Source organism: Megascapheus bottae, chromosome 26 (assembly GCF_031878675.1).
Source record: "Megascapheus bottae isolate mThoBot1 chromosome 26, mThoBot2.hap1, whole genome shotgun sequence".
NCBI lineage: Eukaryota > Metazoa > Chordata > Mammalia > Rodentia > Geomyidae > Megascapheus > Megascapheus bottae.
The window spans coordinates 19,423,372-19,442,771 of NC_143534.1; the positions used below are offsets into that span (position 1 = coordinate 19,423,372).

General features: G+C 39.7%; 1 long non-coding RNA gene and 1 pseudogene across 3 annotated transcripts in view; one reads left to right on the plus strand and one right to left on the minus strand.

The window, feature by feature from the left end:
• Positions 1-302: 302 nt before the first annotated feature.
• LOC150046036 (uncharacterized) overlaps positions 303-19,400 on the plus strand; it is a 162,684-nt gene continuing 143,586 nt past the window's right edge. For all 3 annotated transcript variants that reach the window (XR_016532668.1, XR_016532669.1, XR_016532670.1), the window contains exons 1-2: positions 303-388; positions 13,845-13,915. This is a non-coding gene — a long non-coding RNA (uncharacterized LOC150046036). The remainder of the gene's footprint in view (positions 389-13,844; positions 13,916-19,400) is intronic.
• Positions 1,863-10,492, minus strand: LOC150046037 (uncharacterized protein C2orf78 pseudogene; annotated as a pseudogene).

Sequence of the window (19,400 nt, forward strand, 5' to 3'; positions counted from 1 at the left end):
TTGTATTAAATTTGTAACTCTAGGTACTGAAGAGGTTATGACTTCTGGATTGCAATTCAAAGCCAGTCTGAGTCAGAGAGTCCTAGAAGCATGTATCTCTAATGATTTTTCCAGTGAGGACGAACCTCCACTCTATCTCCTCTTATTCTGCAATTCTTTCCTGTCCTCTCTTGGAACTTACCACTCAGTCTCCCTCCAGCTGTGCCTTGAGACAAGTCTACAGAAGGACTCAGGCCTCTGCTGCTTGGAGGGCGACTCACTGCGCATGCGTGAGCTCCCCGGGGGGCCCCTCCCTGGGTGAGAATGGACCCTGGAAGCAGCTCTTGTTCGTTCTGTTCCGTTGGCTGGGAATGGTCGGGGTGGCTGCGTCACCCCAGGATGAGCGGAGGTAGTTCTTCCATTTGTATTTAGACCTTTTTAAATATTTGATGTCCACTCATAATCTCCAGGTTCTCTGCTAGGAAAGCCAGGTTGGACCCTAGGGGCCCTCGCAGTCTTTGAGGCCTTCAAGGCCTCAGGCCTCCAGTGGGGGCCATGAGACTTTGTGTCTGCTGTGGTCTCAGCCAACGGCTGATCAACGATCAAGTGGCCTTGTGTGCCTGAAGGTTAATTGAACCATTTTGCTACCTAGTACACGGATGTTGGGTAAATGGTGATTTATGCTCAGGCCTTGTTCTGGGTGGAACTCAGGTTCCAGCTTAGCCGCTTTCCCCAGAGTTACCATGATCCCAAGACTGGTAGATTTCTCCCATGCTTTGCATGCATCTTTCCCAGTTCTCATCCTAGATGAATCAAAGTTATTGGAGTTAGGTACTGAATCTGACTCTCCAATATATATGTGTGGTGTGTGTGTGTGTGGTATAGTGTGTGACTGCTCTGCACAGCGCAGGGCACTTTCAGCTTTATCACTCAATGCTCTACCACTTCAGCCACAGCTCACCTCCTGGCTCTTTGTTCCTTCAACTGCAGTGAGGGTCACACGTTTTGTCTGCCCATGTGGGCTTAGAATCTCCCATCTCAGATCTCAGCCTCCTGCCCAGCTGGGATCACAGCCATGAGGTACCACGGTCTGACATTTTTTTCCCCCTTGTGGTTCATGAGATATAAAGCTGCTCTTTATGGCAAACTGCCTTTCATTTCTCAGGTCAACCTAGACACATCATCTGTAATTTTTCACATTTTCAAAGGTTTGTTCTTTTGAACGACAGCTTCAGATTTTAGGTCTTACTTCTGATATTTTGCCCATCTAGAACTAATCTTTAAAGCCTAAGTAGGCTTTCCCTTTGGCGTTTCTAATCCTAGAGGATATTGTTTTCTCTGTCCTTACTTATTCCTTTACCCTGTTTTCCTACTCAAAGTTCAGTTTCTTCTTTCCAATGCATTTAAAAATTACAACTCCCTCCCCCCCCAAAAAAACCAAAACAGTTCTCAAGAATAGTGCTCTACCACTTGAGCCACAGCACTACTTCTGGCTTTTTATTAGTTCATTGCAGGTAAGACTCTCACAGACTTCGCTGCCTAGGCTGGCTTCTGACCATGATACTCATATCCAAGTCCTGAGTAGCCAGGGTTACAGGCTGCATCACCAGCACATGGCATCCAAGCAACTTTTAAAGCCAACTGCAACCCCCAAACAACACAAATTGAAACAAAATACTTAAAATACATATGCCTTTTTATTTAGTAATCATTTTACAACTAGTTTATTTCAGTTTTATTATTTGAATATATATAAATAGAGAAGTCTTCTATCACTTGTTCATATCAATGTATATAACCTTAATATATATATATATATGTGTGCCAATATTTCTCTTCATCTATAAGGAGCAAAACTGCTACAAAATAAGTCCTTGCAGATCTTATACTGCATAGCCATAGTACTGGGAAATCTCCATGTCTGTTTGTCTCTGGTGGAAAAATGGCAGTTGCCCCACAAAGGTGTTTTGGGCAGCCTTCTCACGCTCTTGCTGAGCCCGCCTTCTCATGGCTTCACGCTCTGGCCTCTGCTCCTTGCTGATGGGATCTGACACTGCTGGCCCAGGAATGTCAGGTTTCCTCCATGGAATGGGTTGGAAGCTGAAGTCTTGCAGGAGATACTGGTTTGGAGGCTTAGGTGGGGATCTGCGCTTGGTGGCAGCAGTAGAAACAGGCTTGTGCTGCAGAGCAGTGAAAGGTGATGGTTTGTGGGGTGCAGGCCTGGTGACTGCAAACTGAGACACGCTCGACTGGGGAGGGTTGTTCCTTCCCCACAGAGTGGCATGGGTGGAAATAGGCTGAGGTGGTTTGGTGGGAGCCCTGAGACATGAGCTGTCATGAGCTGGTTGGGATGCATTGAGTGGAGTAGGCTGAGCTGTGTTAGAAGGAAACTGGGCAGGGGCAGCGACAGTGGGCCTGTGGGAGGCCAGAGACTGTGGCCTGCGAGAAAGAGGTCGAACTCGAGGCTTCTGTGGGGAGAGAAAAGGCAAAGGCACCAACCTGACCTTGCCAGGTGGAGGCAGCTCACCCTGGCATGCAGAGGGGCACTGGTTTTCAGCACTCCTCTTGGTTTTCTTTAGCATAAATCGCATAGGACTTTTACAATCAGAATTATCCAGCCTTGACTGACTAGCTGGAGACATCTTTGTGTCCTTGAAGTTGCTTGCATTTCCCAAGGCACATGAGGAAGGTAATCCAGTCTTCCTCTCATTCTTCTTCCCGAGTGCATGAAAAACCTTCACTGACTCCATCATGTGAATGGCTAGGTTGCTTCGAGGCTTTTTCAAGGCCTCTTTGCAAGGCTCAGGTTGATTTCTCTTGCGCCTTTCCTTTGTAAGCCTTGTTCTCTCTTTTGATTTCAATTTGTTCCCAGAATGTTCCTGTGCTCCACCATTCTCGGGATTGTTTTCTCTCATGTTTTTTGTGCTTTCCTGACCATGACTCTTCATTTTTCTAGCCCTGCTGGGTGGCACGTTAGGGCGTTTGCTACTTAGATGCTTGACTGTGTTGCAAGGAGCCCTGTCACTGGCTGAGACAGTGAACTCAACAGCTTGCTCCTCCAGCAGGTGCCCTAGGTTCTGGTGCTGGACTTTGGCCTTAGAAGCCTCATCAATAACCCCAGTGGCGTCATGCTTGTTCATTCCCCATTGAACACTGGGACAATCAGTGACACTTGAGTTTTTCTGCACTGGGATCACATTGATGCTTCCCATACTTTTGCCTTGGAGTGTTGTGTCAACTATCAATTTGTCAAGATCTGTCGGTAAGTTAAAACAATTAAACTGATTAAAATTAAAACTAAAGTGAATCTGAAGTTAAATGTCAGATGCCAGAGTAACACTGCAACATTCAATTGTCTTTTCAAATGTTCTTTGATCACCTCAAACTCAGGCTTATCTTTTTCCGATTGTGCCTATCACTACAAGACTTAACCCCCTTGCCCCAATGATGTATGAAAGACAAAAGCTAGAGAAAATCAGGAATTGTTAGGTGAAGTCGTGGTGGATCCTGTCTTTCTGTAGAGAGATTGGAGGCATTCAAAGATTTGGAAGCTCTCTTTATTTCTCCCAAATACTTCTCTCATTTTGTTACTGACTTGGAGCTTGAAAGGAGGCCACCATTCTGGGAGCCCATTAGACTATTATTCATATGTACCCTAGGAAAGTGGATTAATATTTTCAATTTATTAGGCATTTGTGCTTCTATAGGCCTTGGCGCTATCCATAGTGTCTGGCAGACATCCTGTGGGAGTCACATTCTTAGGGACATATCCATCTCCAGGAAAGTTTCCATCTTAGGACAATGTCCAAGACCCATGTGTGGTCAGATGGATGGTGGGTGCTCTAGGTGGCACTGGTGACAATGGAATGTTTTTTTATTTAATCCAATGACTCCAATGATAAAAACATGAAATATTTTGTACTTGGAGTGAGACTCAGTGGCTATGTACTTCTTTATTATTTTCTTTGCTCTGGGTTCAAACCCAACAATCCCCAGAAACTTAAGAAATAAAAGTTTCATAAAGCCTAGCATTTTGCTAGAGGGTGTTTAGTTCTTGCCACTCTACTGTGATAATCAGTTGTCTAATGTTTCACCATGAAGAAAGACAGAAAGATGATAGTTTTGTGTATTTTCACTTGGTGTGTGTGTGTGTTTGTCTGTGCCCATGGATGGTGACATTGCAGATTGATTTCAGAGAGTTGTGGTCTTTCTTTGCTGTTTTGCTCAATTATTGGTTATCTACTTGAGACATGCCCCTACTAATATTTGACCAGATTATTGGCATCTGGAATCAGTCCTCAGATCTCAGCCTTTTGAGTAGCTAGGATTACAAGCATTAGCCACTGGAGGCCAATTCAGGAGAAGAATGTATGTTCATGAAGTACATAAAAAGGGCATATCTTAAGCCTCACTCCATTGACCAGGGTCTCTGAACTCAAAAGAAGTAACTGTTACTACTCCAAAATTTGCAAGTATTTTCCAAAGAATCCAAAGTTGGGCCTCCTTACCATACTTCCAGTGGTCTTCTGTGTGCAGCTCAAATGGCCTTACTGGGATCCTGTATTTCCTCACCTAATTGAATTTGTTAGTAGTAAAATGTGAACCCAGGATTCCATGCTTACAGGGCCAGTGCTATGCCATTTGAGCCACTCTCTAAGGCCTCTCTACCTTATGTAGAGGCTGGAAAATGTCCACCACTGAGTGAGGGTAGTAACTGAGGCTCAGAACTTCCCCTCTATCTGTTGACTCACCCATCCCCAGCCACCAATACACATTCCTTTTGAGGTTCTACTAATTCTACTCTTCTTGGCTGTCTTTACTTACCTTGGGCATTCATTTCTGTCATGGGGTCAGCAGACACAGAGTAGCACATGCCTGAGGTGGAGATCGGTGATGCAATGTTTGTGGGCTGACCATCCTTGAGCTCTAACACCATGGAGGATACAGAGCCGAGAGGCTGCAGACGAGGGCCAAGTTCTCCACATACTAAGGGCCCCAGGGTGGATGGGTGATAACAATAACCTTGATTTCCTTCCCAGCAGGGAAGGGGCTGACTAAAGCCTTGACCCACAGTGTGTGATGGGGTCCCCTGAACCAGGCTGGCAGGCAGAGATGGATAAGGAGGCACTAAGGCATTGCCATGTGCACATGTAGTATACTGGCATGTCAGCACTGATGAAGAGATCACTGCACCCTGGTCAGTGATTGTCACCGTGTTGTCTCCTCCCATGTCCCATTCCCAAACACTAGAATAGGAGGCAGCTGAGGTGGAGATCTGGCTGTGGGCAGCTCCCCCTGCCCACAGGGTTGTGCTAGAATATTGGCACAGGTAGGCACCCCCCATGAGTGTCTGGAAAGAGGTGGCAGAGGTGGATGGCAGAGGCCATGCTGAAGTGAGGGCTGGAGCCTGGACTCTGGAGAAGCTGCAGGCAGTTCCTGTTAGAGAAGAGGCTTCGCTCACCACAGGAAGAGGGAGCTGCGGAGCGTGGGCAGCTCCGAGGAAAGATGAACTGTGGAAATTGTCTGGAAGAAGCAAGAGTGTCAGGGAAAATTTGTTGAGCTCAATAGACTGTAACTTTGTGGAACAGGGTTATTTTCAGTTTGCTATGATTTAGCTAGTACCAATCACCACTGCCATATCAACATTCACTTTAGCATAGTATTAAGACTGATGGAGGAAGATATGGTATATGGGGCTAAGATACACAAAAATAAAAATATGATTTATAGAAAAAATATAAAGAAATAGAAATTTGCGTATGTTTCAAGCATCCAAGTATTGTGTATTTACTAATCAATTTAGGTTATTACACATGCCATATTATCGACTTTATGAACATTATCTACTTCATTTTAGCTAGACATAAATGCCAAATAGAAGTGATTGTGAATTAAGAATATTAGTTGTTGTGCGCTGGTCCTCGGTCTTGAACTCAAACCTGTGTGTTGTCCCTGAATGTTTAGTTTAACAATATTGCTCTACCACTTGTGCTACAGTTTAACTTCTAAATTTTGGTGATTGAGTGTAATGGTCACTTCTGCCCCGGCCGACTTGAAACCTGGTCTTCATATGTCAGCTTCCAGGCTAACTGTCTGGCACTAACTACCATTGCCTTGCTGCGATATATATTTTTAGACAATTTGTCAGGAAGATGCCCCAAGACTGCTATCAAAACTTATAATCTTCCATGTCAACTTTTTGAGTAGTGGATACATCTGAGCACATTCGAATTACAAGTCACTTACTGGCTTGTTGTTGAATCAATTTCTTGCCCAAAATCCTTGCCAGGAAAACTGTATCAGTAAAAAGTATATAGGAAGAAGCAAAATGCTAGTTTTCATGTCCTGATATATGTAGAGTGATATTTAATAATAATAATCAAAAAGCTAGGCTTTTCTTCTGTAGTCCTAGCATTTGGGAGGCTGTTGAATTACATCACAATGTTTGAGACCAGTTTGAGTAACAGCATAAAAACACAAAATAAGCAAAATAAACAAAATAAAACAAGATAAAGTTGACAGCAAATGAAAAACTGTAAAAGATTCCTTTAATTATACCCATTTATATTTCTCTTAATGTTATATACCAGATAACCCAAATCAATCTTTATAGATAGGTTCTTTGATTATTAGAGCCATTAACAGAAGCAGCAAATAAAGTCTTAAAATTGTAACATTTGTGTATACATAGTTATTCTACAAACCCCCCTCATATTCATCTTAAACTTGAGCAAAATATTACTCCCAAAATATAAACAATTACCAGCATTAAAATCGAAATTAAATCAAGTATCTTATTATTGCTATTTATTGCTATTATTGTCATCTGATGGGGACAGGACCAAATCCTTGTGTGTATTAAGGCTGAACTGTGATCTTGAGTTAAATTCCAGACCCAAACAATGCTTTTATATTTAGAAAACATCAAAAGTGATTTAGATAAATGCAGAACTGGAGAAATGGGGATTTAACTTTTTATTTTTATTCTTAAAAATGTCTATCTTCATGATTTGGGATCTAAAATCAGTGACTTTTAGTTAGAATATATGGTGTTAACAAAAAAATATGATAAAAATGAAAAGCATATATTAGTTGAAACCTGCTTCTGGTAAAAGTTAAAATAGTGCACAAAGAAAAAGAATCCATGCCTGTGACTTCTGCTTGTAATCCTAGCTACATGGGAGGCTGAGATTTGAGGATTACAGCCCACAGCAGTCTTGAACAGGTTATCTGCTGTTAGTCACAGAAAAGCCACAGTGGAGATGGGATTCAAGAAGTAGATCACAAGCCTTGAACACAAAAGATCAGGGACAACAGGTAGGACCTGAGTTCAACCACAAGAATAAAATTTTTTTTCAAGTCAGATTTGAGGCTTGAATTTAGGACCTAGTCATTGTCTCTGAGCTTTTGAGATCAAGGCTAGCACTCTACCTCTTGAGCCACAGCTTTACTCTTTAGTAGCTTATTGGTGATAAGAGTTTTGTAGTCTTTCCTATTAGTGCTGGCTTTGAACATTAATCCTAGATCTGAGCCAGCTGACTAGGTAGCTCAGGCTACCAGTGCCTGGCCAAAAAGAGCGTTTAAAAAATTCCAAGCAGTTCTGATATTTTCATTGGATTGCTGGGGTTTCACTTTGCTCAAGTCATACACCATTTTGTAGAGTTCAGTTGAAACACTGACAACATTCTTAATAAAAGAGCATAATTACTCTCTTCAAGTCAGACTTGTGTTCCAAAGTAACAGTGACTACCTGAGAAGTAGTTTCTTCAGAAATCCTTTTTGCAAGCAAAATGTGAAACTTTCTGAGCTGCTTGTTATGTAGTGATGTACAAATAATAGTGATGATAATAACAGTGATAATTAATAAATGTGGCATTTTGTAGAGGACTGATATATAGGAAGACACAGTAAGTTCAGGAACAACAGTAAAAACTAAAACATATTACAAATAGAACTATATGTATGAATGAAAATTTGAATAGGTGTCAAACATTCAAGTATTATATATTCATTAGCCATTGAAGTTACCACACATGTAACGTTATGAAAATGAAAATATCTATGTCATTTTATCCAAAAGAAGCCCCAAAGTAGAAGGTAATTGTGAATTGCAAATTATATGTGTGTGTGCCTGTCCTAGAAATTAAACTTGGGGCTTCTCCAGAGCTTTTTATCTTTTGTTGTTGCTTAAAGCTAGCACTCTTCTTGAGTCACAGCTCCATTTTCATTTTAATGGCTGATTGTAGGTAATATTCTTGGGTCTTAAACTGCCTTGTCTGGCTTTGAACTGTGATCTTCGTATTTCAGCCTACTGACCAACCAGGATTACATATGTGAGCCACCTATGCCTGGCTAAGAATATTTGTTTCTTTTAAGGAAATTAGTCAGTAGTTGCCAAATCTGGCATCAATTTTTATTTTTGTCTTCCAACTGAATTTCTTGAGTAGCTTTAATTCCAAGTAGCATGGAATTTCCAAGCTACCCCACTAGGCTTGTTTTTGAATGAATTTCTTGTTTAGTACATACAGGAAAAGTTTACCTGTAAAGTGTATGTGAAAAGCAGCAACCTGCAGTAATTTTAAGTATTTATGCAGTCATTATATTCAATGAAAACAGGAAGGAAGCTGGTCACATGTGTATCCTTAGCTCCTGCCTCCGATGCTTAAGCTAGGGATCTATTGTGTTACAGTATTTGAGACCAGTTTGGGTAAATTGTCATAAAACAAACAATAAACAAAGTACAATGAATGTAAAGGAATCCTATTATTATACAAGATTATTTCTTGTAATATTGCCGACCAAAGCAGGGCACCAGTGACTCGTGCCTTTAAGCCTAGTGACTCCGGAGGCTGAGATCTGAGGAGCACAAAAATCCATGAGATTCATCTCTAATTAACCACCAGAAAACCAAAAGTGGTGCTATGGCTCAAAGAAGTAAAGCACTGGCCTTGAGCTGAAGAGTTCAGGGATAGTGCCAGACCTGGAGTTTAAGCCCCATAACCAACTAAATAAAAAAATAAAATAAAATAAAAACCCATTCTTGGCTCTTCTGGCTCTGCTGTCTTATATCTGAAATACTAGGCTTTCAGGAGGCTAAGATCTTTAGATTTCAATTCAATTCCAACCAGGGTAGACGAGTCCTGGATTCATTTACTCCACTTTCCAAGTGAAAAGCTATAAGTAGAGCTGTGGCTCAAGTGGTAAAATGGTAGCTTTGAGCTAAACAGGTCAAGAACATTATCCAAACCCCGAGTTCAAGACCCAAGTCTGGCATAAAATTTAAATATCCATGAAGTTTAAATTGGAATAAAAAAGAACACTGAAATGACAGTGCCCTTGGTTTAATCCCTGTTTACAGTATTTCTAAAAAGCATGTTTAAAAGGGTCTTATTCAAAACTTTCAAGGAAAAACTCAACTGTAATCTTACTGGGTAAACCAAAACCAATACTTTTTTAAAAATTCATTTTAGACTAAATATTAGTAGAACCATATCCAAATCATATAAATCCCTTGTAGAGAATCATATCTGCAAGCTGGCCTGAGTTAACACCCAAACATAATTGGAAAAATAACTGAAACCGAAAAGCCAAGGAGCTTAACTCAAATTTTGTTCATGCCCTCAGCTCCATTATGAAAAAAGCAACTGTCACCATCATTTGTATTCAGACTCAACTGAAAAAAAAATACATAGCAAAGCAATTATAAAACAAAAACTACAAATCACAACTCTGAAACTGCTCTTAGATTTTTTTCTAGTTTATTAAGCTAACTCTTGGTTAAATGAACTTCATTTTCCTTTTCTTTGAGCAGATTTCACTGCCTGCTTTCTGTGTGTTGATTTTCAAATATTTGGTTCCCATCAAAATTCCATTCCAAACCATCTCCCTTTTCCTGAAAAGTCTCCATACTTTTCATCTGTGAGTCTTTCTTTTTTTGTCCTCCCCTCATCTTTAACCATTCTTCATCACTCCCCTTCCTGTTGAAGTATTTTCTTCTAGAATATCTGCCTGCTGTGAGTCTGATCATCCCTCCTGTCTGAATTTCTTTTATCCCTTACTTGACAGCAAAACTGAAACCCCTGAATATTATTCTTTGAACAGTACTAAATTTGAAATCCTTTCGTGAAAATATTAGTGGCAGGAGACTATTACAGATGAAGTATGCTGTTTTTTGTTTTCTAGCCTTTCTCAATTAATTGTGTTAAAATTAACCCCCAGGAGAACTCTATAGCTGCCTCCTCTGCACAAACATGTACCTTCTAAAACTTATTATCAGAAAAATGAAGTGTTTTGAGGATGGGCAATCTTTTCTCCTCATGTGGCAGATTAAGTAACAGATTTTGTGTAAATGAAAGCTGTCTGGATAAGTCACAAACCTAATAAACATCGCAGCCCTATCTAAACTCTGTATTTTTAATTCAGTATTTCCCTCTCTTACTTGAAGATAGTTTGATTCTACTACTGAAGTAGAATGGAAATTACTTTAGACTTTTTTTTTATCCTTACCTGACATTGTGAGAGAAGAAGTCACATGAAATGGAGATAGAAGGGATGAGGAGATGACAGGAGAGGAAGTGTGAGTAGTTGAAGTTAAGAGCACACGTGTCCGGTAGGAAGCTCACTGGACACTGTTCCACTGGTCACTTGCGATGATCCAAGTTTGTGTACAGACAACTCCATGGAAACCCCAAGATTCTACTGGGTGGTGATAGGCTAGGTGGGAGAATGATGTCATCTATTAAGACAGTTTAAGGGTATGAAGGAGCCAATCACAAGATCTGATTCTGAACTAGAAATTTGGATTGGGTAAGACCTCTAACAGCTCCTGAGTGGTTCAGCTGTGGGGAACTGAGGTCTGCAAGGCAGGGCATTTGCTTTCCCAACATTACTTTTGTTGAGGACATCATCTCAGTGTTTCTTTCATGTTCATGAATAAAGTTTTGTTTTGTTTTGTTTTGCTAGTTCTGGGCTTGAGCTTGGGTTTTCTGAAGACTAGAGTTCTACCACTTGAGCTTCAGCATCACTTCCATCTTTTTTCTATGTATCTGGTACCAAGTAATTGAACCCGGGTGCTTGTGCATGCTAGGCAAGCACTCTACCACTAGGCCAAACTCCCAGCCCCCCAATTTTTTATAAATTGTTCAGTGTTATTGCACATTGTGATAGTGAATATTATAATTATATATTCCATGTGTAGTTAATGTGCATGAGGACCAAGGAAATTAACTTTGAGTTTGAAAACATAAATTTCCTGGGATCAATGAACTTCGTAGAACTTTTTCAAACTTCAAAGGAAGAATTAAAAAGCTGTTGTGATTGGTTGAAGAGTAGAATGAATTTCACTGAGGGCACCACATTTTGGGTTCTGAGCATTTCTCCTGTAGTATTTTTTTCTACTTGAGATGTTTGAGGTAGACTTGTCTGTTCCAGTTTGGACAGCCTTTTTTTTTCTAATATTTTTAATCATCTTCTCAGAGAAACATTGAATTTTCATTATTTCTTGTTTTTTCTTCTTGCTAGTCCTAAGGCTTGAACTTACAACCTAGGTAATGTCCTAGATTGTTTTTTGCTCAAGTATCAATCTCTAATACTTCAGAATTATATATATGTATCAATTATATGTGTGCATATGTGTGTGTATTTATTATTATACCTTAGCTTCTTTGGTTGTTATTTGGAATTTAGTATGTCATATTGAAAGGAGTAATATTGATCAAAATTCCTTATATTCATAAAATGTTTTGTTAAATATGTGCTTCTTTGTGCAGCTAATGAAGAAATTAAAAAAAAGTCTCATAGACTTTCCTGCATAGCCTGACTTGAAACTAATGTCGCAGATCTAAATCTCCAGAGTATCTGTGATTATGTGTCAGTTATAGGTTCCATTGTATTTTGCATTTTTATGTTCATAGATGTCAATTCCTACAATCTTTGCCATGCTCTAATGCTTTGAAAAAACAGTCTCTGCTCATTAGAAGTAAACACCTGAGAGGGTGAAGGCCCAGGGGCCCTTATACCTTTCTTCTTCCTTACTTTTAACACATTTCTTTGTCTGTCATTTCTACTTGTATTTCTCACCCTGTGGGACTTTCATATGCTAGAAGCCTTATCGACTATTTGTCTCTTTTTCTGAATGTAAAACCAGTGTGGCAGGTGCTGTAGGTCTTTCCCCTTACCAATAACCATTATGGAATCTTGAGCCTTTTACATTCTCTTTCTGGTGGGACCAAGTAGAAAGTCAGTAAAAATGGAGCAGGAAATACAGTACACACTTGAGGAACAGAGGAAAAGTGAGGGGACAGGAGAAAAAAAGATTCATGTGGAGCTGGTTTTAGCTTTTTTGAAGGTATTTTTTTTTGCCAGTCCTGGGCTTGAGCTCAGGGCCTGAGCACTGTCCTTGGACTTTCTCAAGGCTAGAGCTCTATCACTTGAGCCTCAGTACCACTTCTGGCTTTTTCTATGTATGTGGTACCGAGGAATCGAACCCGGGTCTTCGTGCATGCTAGGCAAGCACTCTACCACAAGGCCAAACTCCCAGCCTTTTTTCAAGTTTTTAAATTCAACACTACTATCTTTTATATTAAAAATGATATAATTCAGTATTTTTGTTGTTAATCTTCTATAAACTGTACATGCTTAATGGAAAAAAAATCTCAAAAAATAAATATTTTATATTTTTATGTCAAATACCTCCTTTATGCCATTGATTTATATGCTTGTAGACAATTGACTGTAGTTCAATGGTTCTTTTTATGTCAATCCTGGGGCTTGAACTCTGGGTTGGGCACTATCCCTGAGCTCTCCAGCTCAAGGCTACCACTCTACCCTTGAGCCACAGGACCACTTCATGTTTTTTGACAGTTAATTGGAGATAAGAGTCTGAAACTTTGTTGCCTAGTCTGGCTTTGAATTGTGATTCTCAGATCTCAGCCTCCTGAGTAGGATTACAGTCATGAGCCACTAGCGCCCAGCTTCAATGGCTCTATTTTATCTATGCATTTCTTGTTAGTTTAATGGAATCCAATACTATTAACTCATAATGTGTGTATATGTATATACATTATATATACAAAAACAACTATATATAATTATTTATAGTTGTATACATAGGTATAGATTTCATAGTATATCACTGTATATTCAGTTACAGTATATATATATATAATTTTATATATAGATATAAATAGCTATCTATCTATCTGGTTGTTTTTGTTTTTATATTGAGGCAGGAACCCAAGGCTTGGTTATATATCTTTTCCTGTTAAGGTTTGTGTTTTACCACTTGAGTCACAAACACATCTTCATTTTCAGCTTTCTTTAGGGAGCATGGTCAACTGTTGATAAGAGTGCCATGAATTTTGTTGCTGGGCTGGCTTTAAACTTTGGTCCTGGGATCATAGCCTCCTGTTTTGTTAGCATTATAAGCCTTAATTAATGCCATATGAAAAATTCCCAAGTTTCTGGTGGGCTGTTATTCTTAGGCTTGAATTGATATCCTATTACTGATGTTTAATTTTTTTCCCTAAAAGTTGTTTTCTACCACTATAGCAATAGCTACTCTTCCAATTACATGTGATGATTAGATTTTTTGAATATTTTATTGTGTTTAAGTAGTTGTACAAAGAACTTACCATTCACCAAAGAAATGTTTGAAGAACTATGAACAAACTTGGTCATTCTTATTTTATTGAAAAAATTTCAATAAGTCTTTGGGCAAAGGCACTGTTTGGGCAAAAGCACTGCTTTGTATGCTGCGCATACAAAGGTAAGGGGCACATTTTGTCTTCAGCCCACCTTGTCTGGATAGTATGTACTTTCCCTCCCCTGGTTACTATTTCTCCTGTGACTTCTCTTCTTCTCTCTAGGAATTCTTGGACTGTGATAAAGTGAGTGAGGCTGAATTTCTGATCATTATATGAGTAAGAGCTGGGTTCAGGTAAGAAATCCATGGACAGACTCCTTTTCCTCTGTGGTAAATTTGAATGGATTCTTAGATCATACTAGCTGAGAGTTGTTTATTTCTGGTGTACTCATCCATTACATACAATACCAGACATGTATAGGAAAATAAGAACATAGGCACTTCATAATTTGGTTTTTCTCTAGGTGCCATGGCTCAAAGATGTTATCTTAGCTAATCTGGAGGCTGAGGTTTTGAGTATTGTGCTTATCTCGGAAACTCTTATCTCTAATTATGTAACAAAAAAGCCAAATTCTCAAATGTGGTTATCATGAAAAAAATGTTCGATTTGAGCAGAAGAGCTCAAGAACAAGCCCAGGTTTTGAATTATATATAGCTCAGGGACTGGCACATGCGCGTGTGTGCACATACACACACACAACACACACATACACACACACACATTCAGAAAAGTAATTTGACTGTTCCAAAATTTCTTTCAATAATTTTGAGATACTGTATGTTCGTTCAGAGAATCTGAGCTAGCTTGTTTGAGGAGTATTTATGGAAGACTTTACAATAGGGGCATGTGGCATAAAGTATATAAAGTTCATCCTTGAAGTAGTCTGTAGTAGTGCTGGTATATCATTCAAAGCTAAAAAAGATAATAAATAACTGAAAGCCAGATCCCTCCCTATTTGGTCAATGGAAATCTACACTTACAATGGAAAGAAATAAAAGATTCAGAGGAATGGGGGGTGCTAGTCAGGTATGTCCTGTATAAACAATGGTGAACATCCCTGGAGTTCCAACACTCAGCTGCATTTGGCATTATTCTGCTTACCTTGTCTCAGTACCCTGTTTCTATAAGTCCTTTCTTTCATTTTTTTTCAAGATTGACCAAGAATTTACTATAAGTAATTTATTAATTTACCAGCAGAAGATTGAGCCTGTGGCAACCAGACCTCTTAATTCTCCACACCAGGGAGCAGAGTTAAGGAGTAAATATGAAGCCTAGGAACAAAGGATGCTATTTGAGTTGAAGATAACTGTTTTGTCATAACACCTGAGCATTAAGCTCAGGGTCCAAAATACCAGTAAATCTCCACATACCGGCCTGTTGGTCTGGGGACTTCTACTTTGTGGGAAACTATTCAGGAAATGCCAACTAGCATTTCCTTAGAAAAATTAAGTGCTTACGTTTCAAGATGACTTTATGTATCATCACCTAGTCCTATCCAGTCCTTTGTTATAACTGACTCAGTTTCATGCAGCTCAAATCCCTGCTTAATTCTGTGATTTTTCCTGAGCCTGATGGGTTTGTCTTGGTTAGACAGCATACCAAAAGCCTATTTCAACCTTCAAACAGAGTCCACAGCAGCAGTAGAGGTACAGACACAAAAGAGACACAGAACTATTATACAAATAGTAACCACCATATTCCTCTCACCTTCTAGGAGTCCAAGGAAGCAAACCCATAACTTAGAGTGTCTGTTACAGGGAGCAAGTCACATATGATCTTATTTTCTGTGTTCCATGAGACATGACTGTGTGATGGCCCCCGATGTGTATGCAACATTTTGTTGAAAGAAGCAACCATCCATGAGGTGGGAAAACTATACAATGCTGCAACAGTTGATGAGAAAATCAGTGATTTCAAAGACTATTTCAGGTCAGTCTGCACTATCAAGAAACATGGTCCAGAAGAAATCTTTTCTGTTAGATACTATGGCAGCCATAGCTGACCACAGGGAGAATTATCCAGATGTTGGCTACAGAATGGAAGTCCATGAGTGATTTCTAAAACTGATGACAGAGGCACATGCAAGACAAGTGGTCAGCTCTGATGTTCCAGTATTATTTTTTTTGGCCATGAACAAAAGACTACAGTGTAGCATTTCAAAAAGTGACCAAGTTAGGAAGGCCAGTGTCTTAACATAGTAAGACTCATCCCTAGCGTGGCAGGATGCTTGATGAGCATTGGACTGTCCCTTTCCTTGGGTTTACTGGTTACAGTGGATAAAACAGCAGTTGTTCATGTCTGCATATCACATTTGCATATTTTGTATCTGAAGGCATTACTTGGACCTAGGAGTTTATTGTTAAGGGGCACACACTGTTCATTCTTTTTCCCCCTGTACTTGCCAGCTTTGAATTCTAGCCTGCAGCCTCATCCATCACGAGGTATTTCTGTATGTTTGATTTGGGAGCATGGGCTATGTCCTTGAACTCTGGATCAAGACTACTGTTCCACTAGCGGAAACATGCCGCTCCTTTACCAGAATGCACTTCTCTATTTCATTTTCATCAGAACAACTGAGACCTGTCCTGGTATAACATAAGAGAGCTTTTACTTCTTAGGCTTTTTCTTATTCTTTTAGGGTTTTGTTTGCTTGTTGGTTTGCTTTCTGATTGTCTTGTAGCTTCAATTCACATTCTGGCTCTGGTCCCTGAGTTGTTTTACTTTAGGCTGGGCTCCAACACTTGAGCCACAACTTTACTCCCCGCTATTTGTTGGTTCCTTGGAGATAAGTGTCTCAGGGACTTACCTGCATGAATTCTCTTAGAATGGTGATACTCAGATCTTAGCCCTCTGTAGCTGGGATTACTTGGGTGAGTTATTACACTTTCCTCCTCCAATCCCTGTCTTTGAAGTTCCAATTCAAGACAAGTAACTTGTTAACCTCTATAGGTTGTGGGGCATTCTATCAACAATGGACAGATCCTCAGTTTTCATCCTCCTTATACTGGCGAGATACCAGTCTTGCTCCTACAGGGTTTTAGCTGATGATTCATGAAACTTATAACTATTCTCTATAGGTCAATAGTTTACATGGTTTATGTTTCTCAAGATTAAGTCCACCTGCCACCTGATTTACCATTTGTTCTTTGAACTTGGACCTAACATTTCCTACTTCTGTCATTGGGCTCTCTCATGCTTCTCCTAAAAAGACTGTATAATTTCTCTTTTTTGGCCTTTGTTTTCCTAGAACATCTTCTATCCAATATCCTTAAGTCCTCTCCTTCCTTTATCAAGTTCTCCCACCCAACTCTAATTATTTCAATACAGCTTTTGATCCAGAACAATAACCCAAAAGAAAACAAGTTTAGAGACAAATGAAAACACAAATGGATACTTTTATTTTTTTTTAATTTTTTTATTGTAATTAGTAAAAGGGTTACATGATATTTGCCAGATAGAAGGTGCATTAATTCACATACATTGATACCCTTTCACACATCTTGGTACCCATTTCCCTCCCCCCCCCACCCTACACCCGTCTTGGTTTTCCCCCCTTCCCTATCAAACTTCAAATATCCAAATACAAATAAATTCAATATATCAGATAACAAAGTGAGATACTATACCAATATGAGATAACCAAGGGACAGCAAAGGAGATGAGAGACAACATAGTACATTAAGGACAACAATCATTCATTATATGGCTTTTGTTTCAATATCCTGGAGGTCCTTTCAATTAGCTTCACATTATATGGCCTTATGTATCAAGATTTTGCTCTATTGCAAATCTCTGCTAGTAGAGCCCAAGGTTTCTACTGATTATGACGAATGAGGGAAACCATTGAGCCTAAGTTCCTTTGAGTCTGGCTTACTTCACTTAATATGATTTTTTCTAAGTCTTTCCATTTCCTAACAAATGGGGCGATGTCATTCTTTCTGACAGCAGCATAGAATTCCATTGTGTACAAATACCACAACTTGTTGATCCACTCATCAACTGAGGGACATCTAGGTTGGTTCCATATCTTTGCTATGGTTTGTGGGGTGCAGGCCTGGCGACTGCAAGCTGAGACACGCTCGACTGGGGAGGGTTGTTCCTTCCCCACAGAATGGCATGGGTGGAAATAGGCTGAGGTTGTTTGGTGCGAGCCCTGAGACATGAGCTGTCATGAGCTGGTTGGGATGCATTGAGTGGAGTAGGCTGAGCTGTGTTAGAAGGAAACTGAGCAGGGTCAGCGACCGTAGGCCTGTGGGAGGCCAGAGACTGTGGCCTGCGAGAAAGAGGTCGAACTCGAGGCTTCTGTGGGGAGAGAAAAGGCAAAGGCACCAACCTGACCTTGCCAGGTGGAGGCAGCTCACCCTGGCATGGGGAGGACACTGTTGTGTTTTGTTTTTTTTAGCACTCCTCTTGGTTTTCATTTTCAGAAATGTCTCAGTCTCTTGTAGTGATGTCCTCTACCTCTTCTTCTTCAAAGCATGCAGGAGTCTGCCATCACTAAGCAATTGTTTCTATGAGCTCGTCTCAGGACGCTGACCAAGAATCTGCCTTGTGACAAGTGAGCTGGTTAGGGCTCTAGTTGTCACACATCATAATGGGATGCCTTTGTTTCTTTATATCTTTGTGTGTAAATGAAATCAAAGAAAACAATGTTATTTTATTGTAATTAATAACAATGTTATTTTTAAAAGACACGAAATGTTTTAGACTTAGAGTGAGACTCAGTGGTTGAGCACTTGTTTACTAATTTTTTTGATACAGGGTTCACAATCAAATATCTTCCAGGAATGTTTATAAAGCTTAGTATTACTGTCTCATTGATAATGCTCAATTGCTACCATACCCCCTGTGAATGTGATTTGTCTCGTGCATAAAGAAAAAAAAAAGAAAGATGATAATTTTGTGTATTCTCACTTGGTTTTTGTGTTTGTACGTTTGACTATGCAAGTTGATATCAGCATAACAAAGGGACCTGTGGCTTGAACTCAGGACCAGCACTAAGTTCCACACGTAACACTGGTGTAAACACACACACACACACACACACACACACACACACACACACCGCAATGAAACTAACACTGTTTCATTGTGTTAATATTTTCATTGCTATTGTTTGGGACTTTCTAACTTTGTGCAACACACTTGCCGAATTCTATAGTTCACTGTAAATGTAGACAAGAAGCTAAATAAAGCAAAGAGGTAGGTTCTCAAGAAATGTTGTTAGCAAGAAAAGCATTAAACTCTCTGAGATTCCAATTACCCTTCAGTAATAGTGATGTTAATAATAACTGATAATGAATAAATGTGGCATATTATATAGGACTGAAGTGGGAAGATATTATGTATGGTGCAGAAGTATACAAAAATGAAAAATAGAACCAAAACAGCTTCGAGTAATGGAGGAAGCATGGAATTAGATATCTGGAGATTTACTAGGTATATGACTAATGGAAAAATTTTGAGGCATTTCTCTGTTACCTAACATGATGAGAGAAGTCACATCAAACGGAGATGCAAGGGATAAGGAGATTCACGAGAGGAAGTGTGGGTAGCTGGAGCTAAATCATGCACGTGTCCACTAAGAAGCAGTGGATGCTTCTTGCTATCCACTTGTCACTTGCAATGAGGCAGGTTTGTTTACAGACAACTCCATGGAAACCTCAAGATTTTACTAGGTGGTGATAGGTTAACTGGGAGAATGATGTCATACATTAGGGCAGTTTTAACAACATGAAACAGCCAATCACAAGATCTGATTGTGAACTAGAAAACAGC